This window comes from Xiphophorus maculatus, chromosome 18, assembly GCF_002775205.1.
Source record: "Xiphophorus maculatus strain JP 163 A chromosome 18, X_maculatus-5.0-male, whole genome shotgun sequence".
NCBI classification, from domain to species: Eukaryota; Metazoa; Chordata; class Actinopteri; order Cyprinodontiformes; family Poeciliidae; genus Xiphophorus; species Xiphophorus maculatus.
The window spans coordinates 16,326,559-16,338,681 of NC_036460.1; the positions used below are offsets into that span (position 1 = coordinate 16,326,559).

A 12,123-nucleotide genomic window follows, 5' to 3' on the forward strand; every position below is an offset into this window, starting at 1 on the left:
AACTACCTCTTTATTCCCATGTTTGCTTTGTCCCGAACATGCTATGTGATAAACTGCAAGCACAACCTACTGTAGTTATCATACTGACAGGGTTGTCCCAAAGTGTCACTTTGAACATTTGGTAGATTTTCAATTCTTACTTTTATGGTATGCTCCACTTAACCTTGACATTGGTATGAATAGCATAAGAATACACAAAAATCTACTTAACTGCTGTTAGTGAGTTCATGTGACAATTAAATCTCACAAACGTCTTCAGCAACAAGGGTCCTGCATCACATAGTTATGTGAATTCAGCTGCTTGCAACCCTGGATGCTGGTACAGCAAAAATCTGGTTTAGGCATAGAATAGCAGCATTATTCAATGGGTTTTTTTAATTTTAGGTTTTTGTTTATTTTCAAGATTCGGGAAGGGTTTTTTTTTTAAGTTCTCCATGTCTTCATTTTGTTCTAAACAAATTGAATTTGTGTATTCCCTTTTCAGAATACATTATTTACATTCGATAGTAGGTCTTAAGGCTGTCACAATAAAGCTCTAATTCATTGTGCTGAGCAGTCGTTGGTGCTTTTGATAACACATATCAATGCTGGTGCCCTTTTACCAGATTTTGTATTTAATTCATGTTTAATACATGTTACATCCTTTTCCATCATACTAATCACCAGCATTTAAAACACAGATTAGTTTGATTATTTATGCAAATATAATGCATTTTGTTGCAAAATTATGTGAGAATAACAAAAACAGGGCTCTATGCATTGCTGCAAAATACAATTAATTTTGTTCTAGATTTTCTTTATCAATGACCAATGTGAGAAATCAAATAAATGGAAACCGAGTTCAATTATTTAATTCTTGCCGGAGAGACACAAACACATTTTGATGCAAACATCAAAATGTGTTCATTGCCAAGAGCAAAGTAAAAATGTTTTTTTTTTTTTATGTGGAGCAACTGCATCATCCTAGATGGGGTTCTGCTATTGCACAGACAAGTGGTATGAGGCTTTAATTCACACAGACTCTGAAGGAACACAATACATGGAAATTACCTTTTCTCCTCATCTGTGGGCAGATGGCAAACATATTGCGCACTGCAAATGTGGTTAACTACAAAGACTTGGGTGCTTCCATTTTAAAAAATATGCAAACACTGCTAACACTTTGTCACCCCTAAAAATGAGACAACAGAGAGTGAAAGAAGAAAACACTGAGCAACATCCAAAAGAAAATATTCAAGTTACACACACAAGGGCAATTCTTAGTCCTATTATGTTTTCACTGACTGAGAGACATTGGCTTGGTGCAGTTTCCTATAAGGCTATGAACACCTTCTTCCAGTCAGAGATGTTTACAAATTATTTTTAGACTAAAATGTGACTGGAAAATAAAGCACACAGTTACACATCAAAAATAAGTATGAACATTAACATTGACTTAAAGCAATGCCAAACATACACGGCAAGAAAATTGTATAAATTTACAGCAGGTGTAGATTTACTGTGCTGTAAAAACTGTACAAAATTGTACTTTAAACAGAGTTTTGGCAAATTTCTAAAGAAAATAGTTATAGCAAATAGGTGTTAGAAGATAAAGGGCATCTTTATTTGCGGCATCACGTTCCTTTAATATGTTGGGGTATGTGTGTCCTTTACATGGCAAACATCTAGCATCAGGATAAACTGTGGAATAAGAAGGCAGGCCAGTGCAGGTAGACTGATACTTTGGGCAATGGAAGCTGTATTAGCTGATGGTTGCAGCCTCCTTCATCAGGGTAGTGTTGCTTGAGAACTGGTTTGAGGTTTTCTTTTGGTACTACCCAGTCCAATAACAGTGGTACATAATGGACAAAAAATTCTGATTCATGGAGACATTATGTTTCAGGAATTAAAAGATCTGCAACTAAACTCTTGGCACCAGATACCACTGCACACCTCTAGGGATCTCTACTGGAGTCCAAGCCTCCAGGGCTCTGTTGGCAGCAAGAGGGGCATCATCACACAATTAGGGCAGGTGGTCATTCCACCTCTGGTTTCCTTGTGTGTTGCTTTAATTAAGCAGGTCCTGATGTATATTAAATTGATGCGACGGGTTTCAGATATTTGCATTTTTTAAAATTGCGAGCACCTGCAGCAATAAAGATTTCCACATATGCCTGAAAAACTAAGTAAAGAGAGTGTAAAACAAAAATTCAAGGGGAAAGAAAAACAAGTAGTGGAATGCCCTCAGGCCACAGCATGAAGGCTAAAAGTCTACCTTGTTACTGGGAGTGTGAAAACCATATCACTGCTACCTACTTTCTCTCTGTCCCAGCAATCTCTTCGCAGGTAAGAGATGTCATGTGGAGAAGATGCTATAGCTGCTCTGCATATGCTATGATAACAAGGTATCAAAATTCCCTCAGGGTGTAGGTGTGTTTGCACTCCTGTAGATTTGGCGACACATTGGATAACATTATCAGATAAGAAAAATATGCCTGAAGAACCAAGAAACAAAAAAGGAACATAGACATAGAAGAAATGTGTCATAGACATACTCTCAAATTTAAATAGTAATTAATGTAAGACAATTTAAATTCCACTGAAGTGCAAAGATGTGTGATGGTTTGATTAAGTTTTTTTTGTATAAATAATTTAGATTTGTTTCTTTTCATTATAATATTAGAGATGGTCATAAAGATTGTAGCTTATTTTAAATTGCATTTTACTTATATTTTCCAGTTGTACTTGTTGGCTACAAAGGGGGAAATGTTAGAATTCAAAGTGGGTATTTCTGTGAATCTGTAAAAAAAAAATGCTGTGGATTATAGACCTAATCACAGAGACTTTGAGGATTTTAATTAGCTCATTAGAATTTCCGATGAAGCTTATAATGCAAAACTTTTCTGTTGCCTTTTGGATACTGCTGATACTGGAAGACATGTCTGGTGTTTGCACTAGATTTTTACAGATTCAACTCCTGAATCCACCCTGCTGCTGTTCTTTTCTAAAATTTGCCCCGACAGCAAAGGTAAAACTTAGGTCAAGTATAAAGTAGCTAGACTCAACACTGACCACAGTCTCTTCTGGAATTAAAAGAAGTATTTCAAAGTAATTCATATGCATAAAAAAATACATTCAGCTCACACTTATGCATCCAGAAAATCCTGGAGTCAACAATCAGGAGCCTACACTATGTCCCTCACAACAGCTGGAAACAATAGAGCAATATGCTTTCAGGGACAGTCAATGCAGATTTCTCCTTCCACGGTATATTACTGACAGGAAAATGTCAACTGTGCTATTCAATCTTCCAGCCAGCAATCATTTAGTAATCATTCCTCTTCAATGCCTGGTAGAGGCAAGAAATAAAGGATGAGACAAAGCAACAAAAGGGAGAGTAAAAGAGAGAGACTGTCACTAAAGCAATAAATGGAGAGATAGCAAGAAGAAAAGAAGACATACGGGGCGTGAGCAACAGCCTGCCATTGGTAGTTGAAGCGTGTATGGCTTTGACAGGAGACAATAAGCCCAGATGGCAACTCTTAGTTCGTTAACTTTGATGGATATTTTACATTCAGCGTCAAGGCTGAGAAAATTACTGTATCACCTACAGAATATTGTTAGCCATCATTTACTGCATTGTTCTGCTCTGAATGCCCAAGAAGAGTGGTAGTATTTACTGTTAAATATCATGTTTATGGTTGCACAAGATTGTAAGTAAGTATACGTGAAGGGAACCACCCACCTGAAATAAAGACTTTATTTAAGTGACATAGCGAGCAAATATCCTTCATTCTTAATGTATGTATAGTGTTGAGTTGTGAATAATAGAAATGAAATAATGCAATGACTCTGAAATGTCCAATAGAAACTGCTGTCAATATTTTTGTTCAACACTGCACATCTGTTTTACATTTGATTTGTAATCACCACTGACAACACATGGCAAATATTAAATGGTGTAGAAAAGCATATTCATTCATAACCTGTGACCTGAAGTCCCTTTTCTGTAAGGCTTGGTATTGGATTTCAGGCTCAAGCTGCAAAGTTTTTCTCATCTAAAGGGCTCTGGAATAACTTCTTGCACTAGTTTGCCTTATGTTTTTCTCAGGTACACTACCATAAAAATTAGGTGCACCCCAATCTTTGACCATGTTATTTAATACTGCAGTTTTACAGGTTCACTTTTGTTTAAATTACTGTCAAATTAAGGTAATGTTGACTTGTAAATGGTTAATTATCAATCTAATAAAGTTCTTTATTTGAGGGAGATTTGTTCCTCGCCTTTCGTCCATTAACCACTCGAGATAGGCACGAGCCCCCCTCATGACCCTACATGGACAACCATGTTGATGGATGGATGGATATATAAAAACACAGTATGTAACACCTACATGAATATGTGTAATACTCAAATCCATGGGTACTATCCATGTGTGTACTGTATGACTCATTTTACTAAACAGGTTTTGATTTGCAACAGACTTACTTTTAACACTTTGAACAACTCTACAGAGTATTGGACCGTTGTCTATATGCGTACAAACACACACATTCACATGTGCACACCATAAACAGATTCCTGCACCTCAGCAGAAATACTGATTGGTCCCAGTGCAGAGCCACTGAGAGGAGAAGTTGAAAAAAAATCCAGTGTGGAGCAAGTTGGGAGATTTGCTCTTTCCCATAACAGACCATATTTATTGGTACATTTTATATGTCTTTATGTCTTTTTGACTGACACTTTGTTATGCTTATATTGGTTAGTGTGTAAATGCCTAGAAAGTTCTGTGGAAGTGTCATCTTTGGTATGTTGGGTCTGAATCTGATTTACAGAAGCAGACAAATGTGAATTGTCGCTTAGGCTGAACGGATACACAGATGTAATTGACTGTGCTGTGCCTATAACTGCTCTTTTTGTTAGCGTAATGTCACGATCAGTGGGGTTTGGGCTGTGCACCCCTGTGTACCCAAAAAAGTAAAAATCAGAAGACAGTGCATTAACATTAGCACAAGCAGGGGGCAGTGCACTGCCCACATTAGCAGTAGCTTTTTCCCTAAAATAAGCTTTTTAGCTATTTTTTGTATTTATTAGCCATATTTGGCACACTGAATGTAAGATGACATGCTAGTGATACCCCACATGCCACTGGAAGCATTTAGGCTAGCATTAGCATTTTGGCTCATTTTAATTTGTGCACAAATTTTAGCATACTGAATGGAGTAAGTCCATGTTACTCAACAGGCTTGTGACTCTCTGCATGCTATTGAGTACATTGTAGCACTTTAGCGTTGATGCTAATTTTTAGCATCAGAATACTGGGTCCCAACTGATGGGCACACTTTTGCAGGCCCCATTTAAATTTCTTCAGAAATGTTCTGAAGAAATAGTTATAGTTTCCTACAATTTACTTAGGTCTTTCAGAGTCAAACCTAAGATGGATACCTGCTGTGCTAGAACAAATTTAATTTCAAAAGGCAGTTCATCCACAACCTCCCTGTTTCTTATACAGTTTTGTTTGCATGCCATACAAAACTGTGATATACTGTAGGATTGGGGTAATAGTTCTTTGTTCCACAGATCTATTTTTTGGAAATAGCTAGATATTTTTCATCCTTTACAATGGCATTCACTATGAAACAGACGTCTTTATTCTCCCTGTTCTGTGCTGTGAAAACAAATGTCTAAACTGTTAAGAAGGTTGAGCTGTGCAGAGTATAGAGTTTTCTCAAAGCAAAGCACAATCTTTGCTTTGAGAAAACCAACTCTATTCAGCTAACATTGAAAATGTTGCTAGTAGACACAAAATGCGCATTTCTGAAGACAATACCTGTATAATATGTCAACTCAGACATGTCATGAGACACAAACAATAAACCTAATTTCAGACAGCACCTAGCTTTCTTAATCCGTGTAAACTCATGGAGGAACAGTGTAATGGAAATTAAAAATCGATAGCCATCAAGAAAAATAAGGACAGAAACAGAGCAGGACACATTTGTGGATAATACAGATAAAAAGCAGTTTTATTTTTATTGCAAAGGAAAACTATTTAACATTTAAGCATATATCCATGTAAGTCCTTTTTTTTAACTTTAATTTAACATTAGATCAGAACCCAGCACTGGCAAATGTCAGATCTTAAATAACTATGATTGGGACAAGACAAGAAACAAAAAATCTTGATTGAGTCATTCCAAATAAAGAACTCTAGCACCAGTATTTGCTCTAAAATGTCCTCTTTATTTCTTTAAATGCGTGAAGTAGAGTTTGCTAATTCAACAAAGACATTATGAATGCTGTGTTGTAATGAAGGTGACTTTGACTGTAGACTGCTAATGTTTAAGGATGTCGGCACCACATCCTGCCTTCTGTGTTATTATCTCATTTCTCTTACTCTCATGCCGCTATCTTTATTCTCCTCAATCCTTTTATTGCCATCATTATACAGAGTATAATCTCAGGCCTAACTCTGCTTATTGATTACTTGTGAATCCTACGCAGCCACATGGGGTTTCAAGGATACATGCGAGCAAAAAAAGTACAACCATCTCCTAGAAATTAGAACTTTTCTGCAAAATACAATTAACCAAAAAAAATGTTGATAGAAAAGAATGCCAAAACAATTTAATCTTAGATAAATTTAGATCATAAATGAATACAAATTAGTGACATAAGTTCAAATTTGAATGCTAAAAAAATACAACAATACTTTGTCCGAAGACATTTCTGATATAAAAACCTGTTTTGCCAAATCAAAATCAGGGTTCTTAAGATGACGTTTCTTCTATGTGTGGTTTAACTATAAACATAAAAGCAAAATCATTAGGAGTTTGATACTGGCAAACCAGTGTAGCATGAAGTATTATCTATAATATCTATATATTCCATTCCCATGTCTCTCCGGATAGTTAGCCTGCATGATGTACTGCTGCTGTTTGAAATACACTTTCAGTACTCCTTTGATCAGCACGAATGCAATACCCCCCTATTGGAGCCAAAAATGTGTATTTTTGGTTTTTGGTCACGAGATGGGTCTGTCTGCGCCAGTATATGAACCAAGAGGTGACAGGTAGTTGACAGGTGTTGAACCCGGAAGGCATACAAGTTTTTGACCGCTGTGGCAGAGTCATTGTTAATATTGTTGCCGTGTATCATGGAATAAATGGATTTGTTCACAAATGGTTCATCTGAGTGGGACAAATTTGGACAACAAGAAGATCTTTGGAACTGACTTTACACGCGATCAACAGGTATGACGTTAGCCGCTCAGCGCGTCATAACTAAGCAGCAACGGATCAACGCTTAACTAGTGCAGTATTAAACTGGCTAGTATACCCCCAGTATGGTGCACTGCAGGTTGGAGGTAACCAGTCGGAACAGCAGCCGTCCCACCAGACTAGCTATGGAGGGAAAGATAAGCGCCCCACACAGAGTTCTGGATACAGACACGTGGTCACCAGTGCTGAGGCCGTGGGTACACAGACGAGGCAGATAACCGCCACTACCTGATGAAGGCTGTGTAGATACCCCTGTGTTTATAGGAGCGCCTAGACCACAGCCTGACTAAGTAATCCTCCCAGCAAATCATCTTCCCCAGGACCAGCAGTACCGGGAAGTTCGGCAGGTCCATGAGCAGGAACATAGGGTCAACCCGCTCCATCACAAACAGATCCTTCTTATGCCCCCCACCTGCATGATGGTCACGGCTCCGTAGGTGAGTGCTGACCAGTACAGCGTCCCAACAACCTCTCCGACTGCGTTGAAGGGGCTGGCTCTGTCCGCCTGCTGCAGGAGGTCACCAACGGGCCCATCTTCGGGTAAATGATGCAGTACTCGATGCCACCTGCAGGGGCTCACGCACTCTGTGCCGCGATTGTCCCGCTCAGTGGCATAGCACTCCCAGGAGTGTTTCTCAGACTGCTCCTCTGCGAGTTCCATGACGTTACTGAAGAGGCTCTGATGGACCCCAAGAAATCCACCAAGAATCTGTCATACAGAAAACCTTGAGACCTGCGTGACATGATTTGCTGCTCCTCTGTTTTTACCCTTTTGCACCCCAAGATTGTAACAGAAACCACTTGCTCCTGGTCCCAGGCGTCCTCCAGCTCTGAATCAACTCCGGCTTCAGGTCTCTTCTTGCAGCACCTCAAGGTTGCGGCAGCATCCGCTCGTTTCTGGTCCCAGGTGTCATCTATCTCTGGATCAGCTCCCAACCACAGGGTAGCGCCGACCCCGAATGAGCCCCCAAGAATCTGTTACACACACCAGGACTGGTGTCAGTATAACAGATGCTGATTTTCCTGTAAACAGGATAGAGCAGGTAGGAGTGATGAGGCAGAAACAAATCTGTGCTTCACAAATCCTCTTGGAATCTGTTCTGATTTATTAAACATTTACAAACAGCACCATATCTTGTCTTTCTTCAAAATAATCATTGTGTCAGTGTTATTTTCTTTGTCATTCTAGACAATATACTTATTTATTTAATAAACAGTTTATTTTAATCCTTTGATATAAAGGCACAACTTATTCCACACACTTCATCCTCAGTAACTCCCATTTGCTACTCAGTATGGTACTGCATAAACAACATACAATGTATTTGTATTTTTTTCTGCACATTAACATGCTCACAGAAAGACATATGGATTTTTGAAATATCTAAACAACATTTACATATTACCCGCATGCCCTCATATGTTTTTCACTGCTTATGTGAACGCCTACCCAAGTTTGCCTCTATACTCTTACTCATCCCATCTACAGCACATAAATGATTGTTTTTGCTCCCTTAACTCCTGGTCTGATGAATGTTATGCTTCAACCCTATGTATGCTGATTAATAGTGATGTGCTGCATTTTATTGTCAGTAATGGAAACGGTATTGTAACGATGGAAAAATTAATTTATTACCCCACTTGCTTAGTGATACAATAAGCAAATACTTCCTTATTGTGGCTGTACACTAAAGCCACAACTTTAGTGTACAGAGTATCCTTTTTCCGAGGGAACACGGGGGCACCATATAAAATCTCGCCAAGGGCAGCAAAACAGATATGTCTGTCTCTGGTAAAAACTAAAGTAAATCTATAAAAACAACCCTCCGGAAGGTTACATTTTAAGTGTTGCTTATTGATTATACTATTGATAAAGAGTATGTTAGCTTCTCACAATCGCACCTCTTTTTAAATATTTCTGTTTTGTTTTACTGTGCTCACACGTTTCATTCTACACAATAGCATTTTTCTGGTGTCTGTCATGTCACCTGATACTCATCTGTCCACACATCTTCAGTGACATATCTTCTAAAAACACTTTACAGAGTATAAATCTAGTCTCGCAGCTGACTGTTCTTTCCACTCCGTTCCACTGCAACTCTCTTACCTATTTATCTTACTCTCTGCTACCTCTACCTTCAGAGATGGCATGTTCAGCCACTATATATCACCCCATTCATTTTTTAAGCTGTTTTCCTTTGACTTTTGGTTGTTAATGCTCTGGTACATAAAAATAGAGAATTCATTACTATTGAAAGAAAAACTCCTTTGAATAAGGTATCACTTTCATTTGCGTTATTTTCAGCTTTGGATCTTCACTGAGATGGTTTTCTAGAACAATTTCAGTTTCAGCATTTGGTAAATATGAAAAGTTTTCTTGTGCTACTAGATACATAATCAAAACCTGCAGAAAAGGGCTTGCAGATGAAAGAATCTGAATTCCACTAGGTTAAATAACACCATCACAGAGACCAATAAATGAAGATTTCTAAGACAGAAATGTTGCCCTACTGAGGGGTTTGCCCTTGTGCTGTACAATATATGTTTTCAGCATTTGGTTGGAGCTTCTTAAAGTTTAAAGAGGCCATCAACATTATGCACTGCTCAGATATTACGGAAGCCCAGATTTGTTAATAGCAACCTCCGGGTCACTTGCGGTGTTGGCTGCTTGTTTGTCAAATCAGGTACTGCCGTATGTCACATTTCACACAAAGGTTGTAATCTATAAAGCACAAAGTTCACTGCAAAATGTAAGGTCTCTCACCTATATGTGTCATATTGGCCCAAATGACACAAATGGTAAGATTGGGAATTTATCCCATTTATTTACAGGTGATGGCTGGCTTCCTGATGAGTCGATAAGACCATAATTTGTGAAATTCTAACTATTAGGTCCTTTTGTACTGATGCACTATTCTGCTCTAACCTGCAGGGGACAATGACTACCCCTTCAGGCTTTCTGCTAACCCCGTTTTCAAGTCCCCAGGTGCATTTAATAATACTCACACCCTCTGGCGCTCAACTGTGGCGTGTGCTATCAGCTTTCTAAAATGCTGGTGGTGGTGGTGTGTAAACTTTATTTCACATCACTGTGGCTACCAAATATTAAATGTTTTAAACTCTCCGCCTCACTCATTGCTTTCTGCTTCAGTGAAATTGCTTTTTTTTTTTTCCTTTGGTTGCCATTGTGATTTATAAAATAACACAGACATTCTTGAGCTACTTTGCATTGACCATTTATCTTTGAATGTAGATGGGTTTCTACTTTTGTATCATTCAAATTTTCAGAAAAACTAGATTTGTGGTTTTCATTACCTGCAGATGAGTATCATCAAGTATAACAGACATAAATGCTGGAAAAATACCACTTGGAATGAAGCTGTATAATAGCACTTATGAGATTTACCTTTTGAACTGAACCTTTTTACAACATTCTAATCAATTTGCATTTATAGTTTGTGTTTTAACCATTTCACAGACTCTTTTCAGTAGCAGGTTAAAAATATTGTTTGCTTTCTTGTGTGTTTTTATTTTTGTGTATGTGTGGACATGGAACTTGCTTGTCCTAAATAGGGGCACTTGACAAATGGGCAGCGAGTACCTGATGTTGGTCCATCAATCATCCAGACCTTGGTCTATAGCAAGCAAATAAAATAAAACGTCCCAGTTGCATAGGCAGGAGAAATATGGAATGGAGCGACGTGACAATGACTGAGGCCTCCAGGTATGAGGGATGGAATTTAACTGAAACACACTGGTGCATGCAAACTCAAAAATAATCTCATTATCATACATTTGCACTTTTATCGCAAATATTTTTCACAGACATGGTGTTTGCAGGCAATTCTTAAAAAAAGATCTTTTATTTCTATATCAGAAACTCTGTTAGCTCTGGGTGTGTTATTTTGTGGTGAATTCATTTTTTTTTTTGTAAATTATGTTTTTACAATATTAGGAACGTAGTGTTGCAGGCATTTGTTAATTTGATACTCAGGTTGGTGTATTGTTTTCTGAGAATACTATTTGATATTTTGTTAATTAAGGCTTTAACATACATCACATGGGACCCAGAATATTTTCCAAAATGTATCCTAACACACATAGTTTCTGAATATCATTCACTGTGCATATCAGAGCTATATATTACCAACCTGAATTTGCATAATAACAATGAGTGGCATGCTAAACTTTCTTGTCAGATCAAACATGTATCACTCTAACAGTCAATTAACTTCAGCAGAAATTTTAAACTTGCATTTACGGTAACTTTTTTTTTTTATTTGGTCGCGTGTATCGCCAATGAACTGATGCACACTGATGAATGCTTAGCTGACTTTATTCTCTAGGCACCGAAACAAGACATTAAATGTCACAGTTAATCTGTTACTCTGCACAATGGTTAAAATGTACCAGTAAACACCACAAATATACTCAAAGCAAGATGTTTAAAGATGTTTTAAAATGCAGCTATGCAGCTATTAGATTATGAGATGTAAAAATTTCACTCGTATGTATAATATATTTCAAAGTTTAGGTACTGATATTAATTATTTGAAGAGCAAATTGCCTCTTCTGCCATCTATTTAAAGTTAAGAAAGTCAACTGAGGACTCAGCTATATGGAATTTAATAAGCAATAAGTATGATCGAAAAATCCAATCGTAATTAATCTGAACAGATGGTAATAATAACCTTCCATTGGCTGTAATGAATATAAATGAGATCTGTGAACAATAATTTTTGAAAGTGCTTGAAGTTTAGCTCTAAATACTTGTCACCTGATCAAGACAGCCAAATAAAATACATTTGAGTCAGTATACTTCTGACAGTGCAGCATACATTATTACATTTGGCAGAATAGTTC

At 37.7% G+C, this 12,123-nt stretch overlaps 1 pseudogene; it reads right to left on the reverse strand.

Moving 5' to 3' along the window:
• Nucleotides 1-6,845: 6,845 nt before the first annotated feature.
• LOC102216673 lies at nt 6,846-8,672 on the reverse strand (annotated as a pseudogene).
• Nucleotides 8,673-12,123: the final 3,451 nt, after the last annotated feature.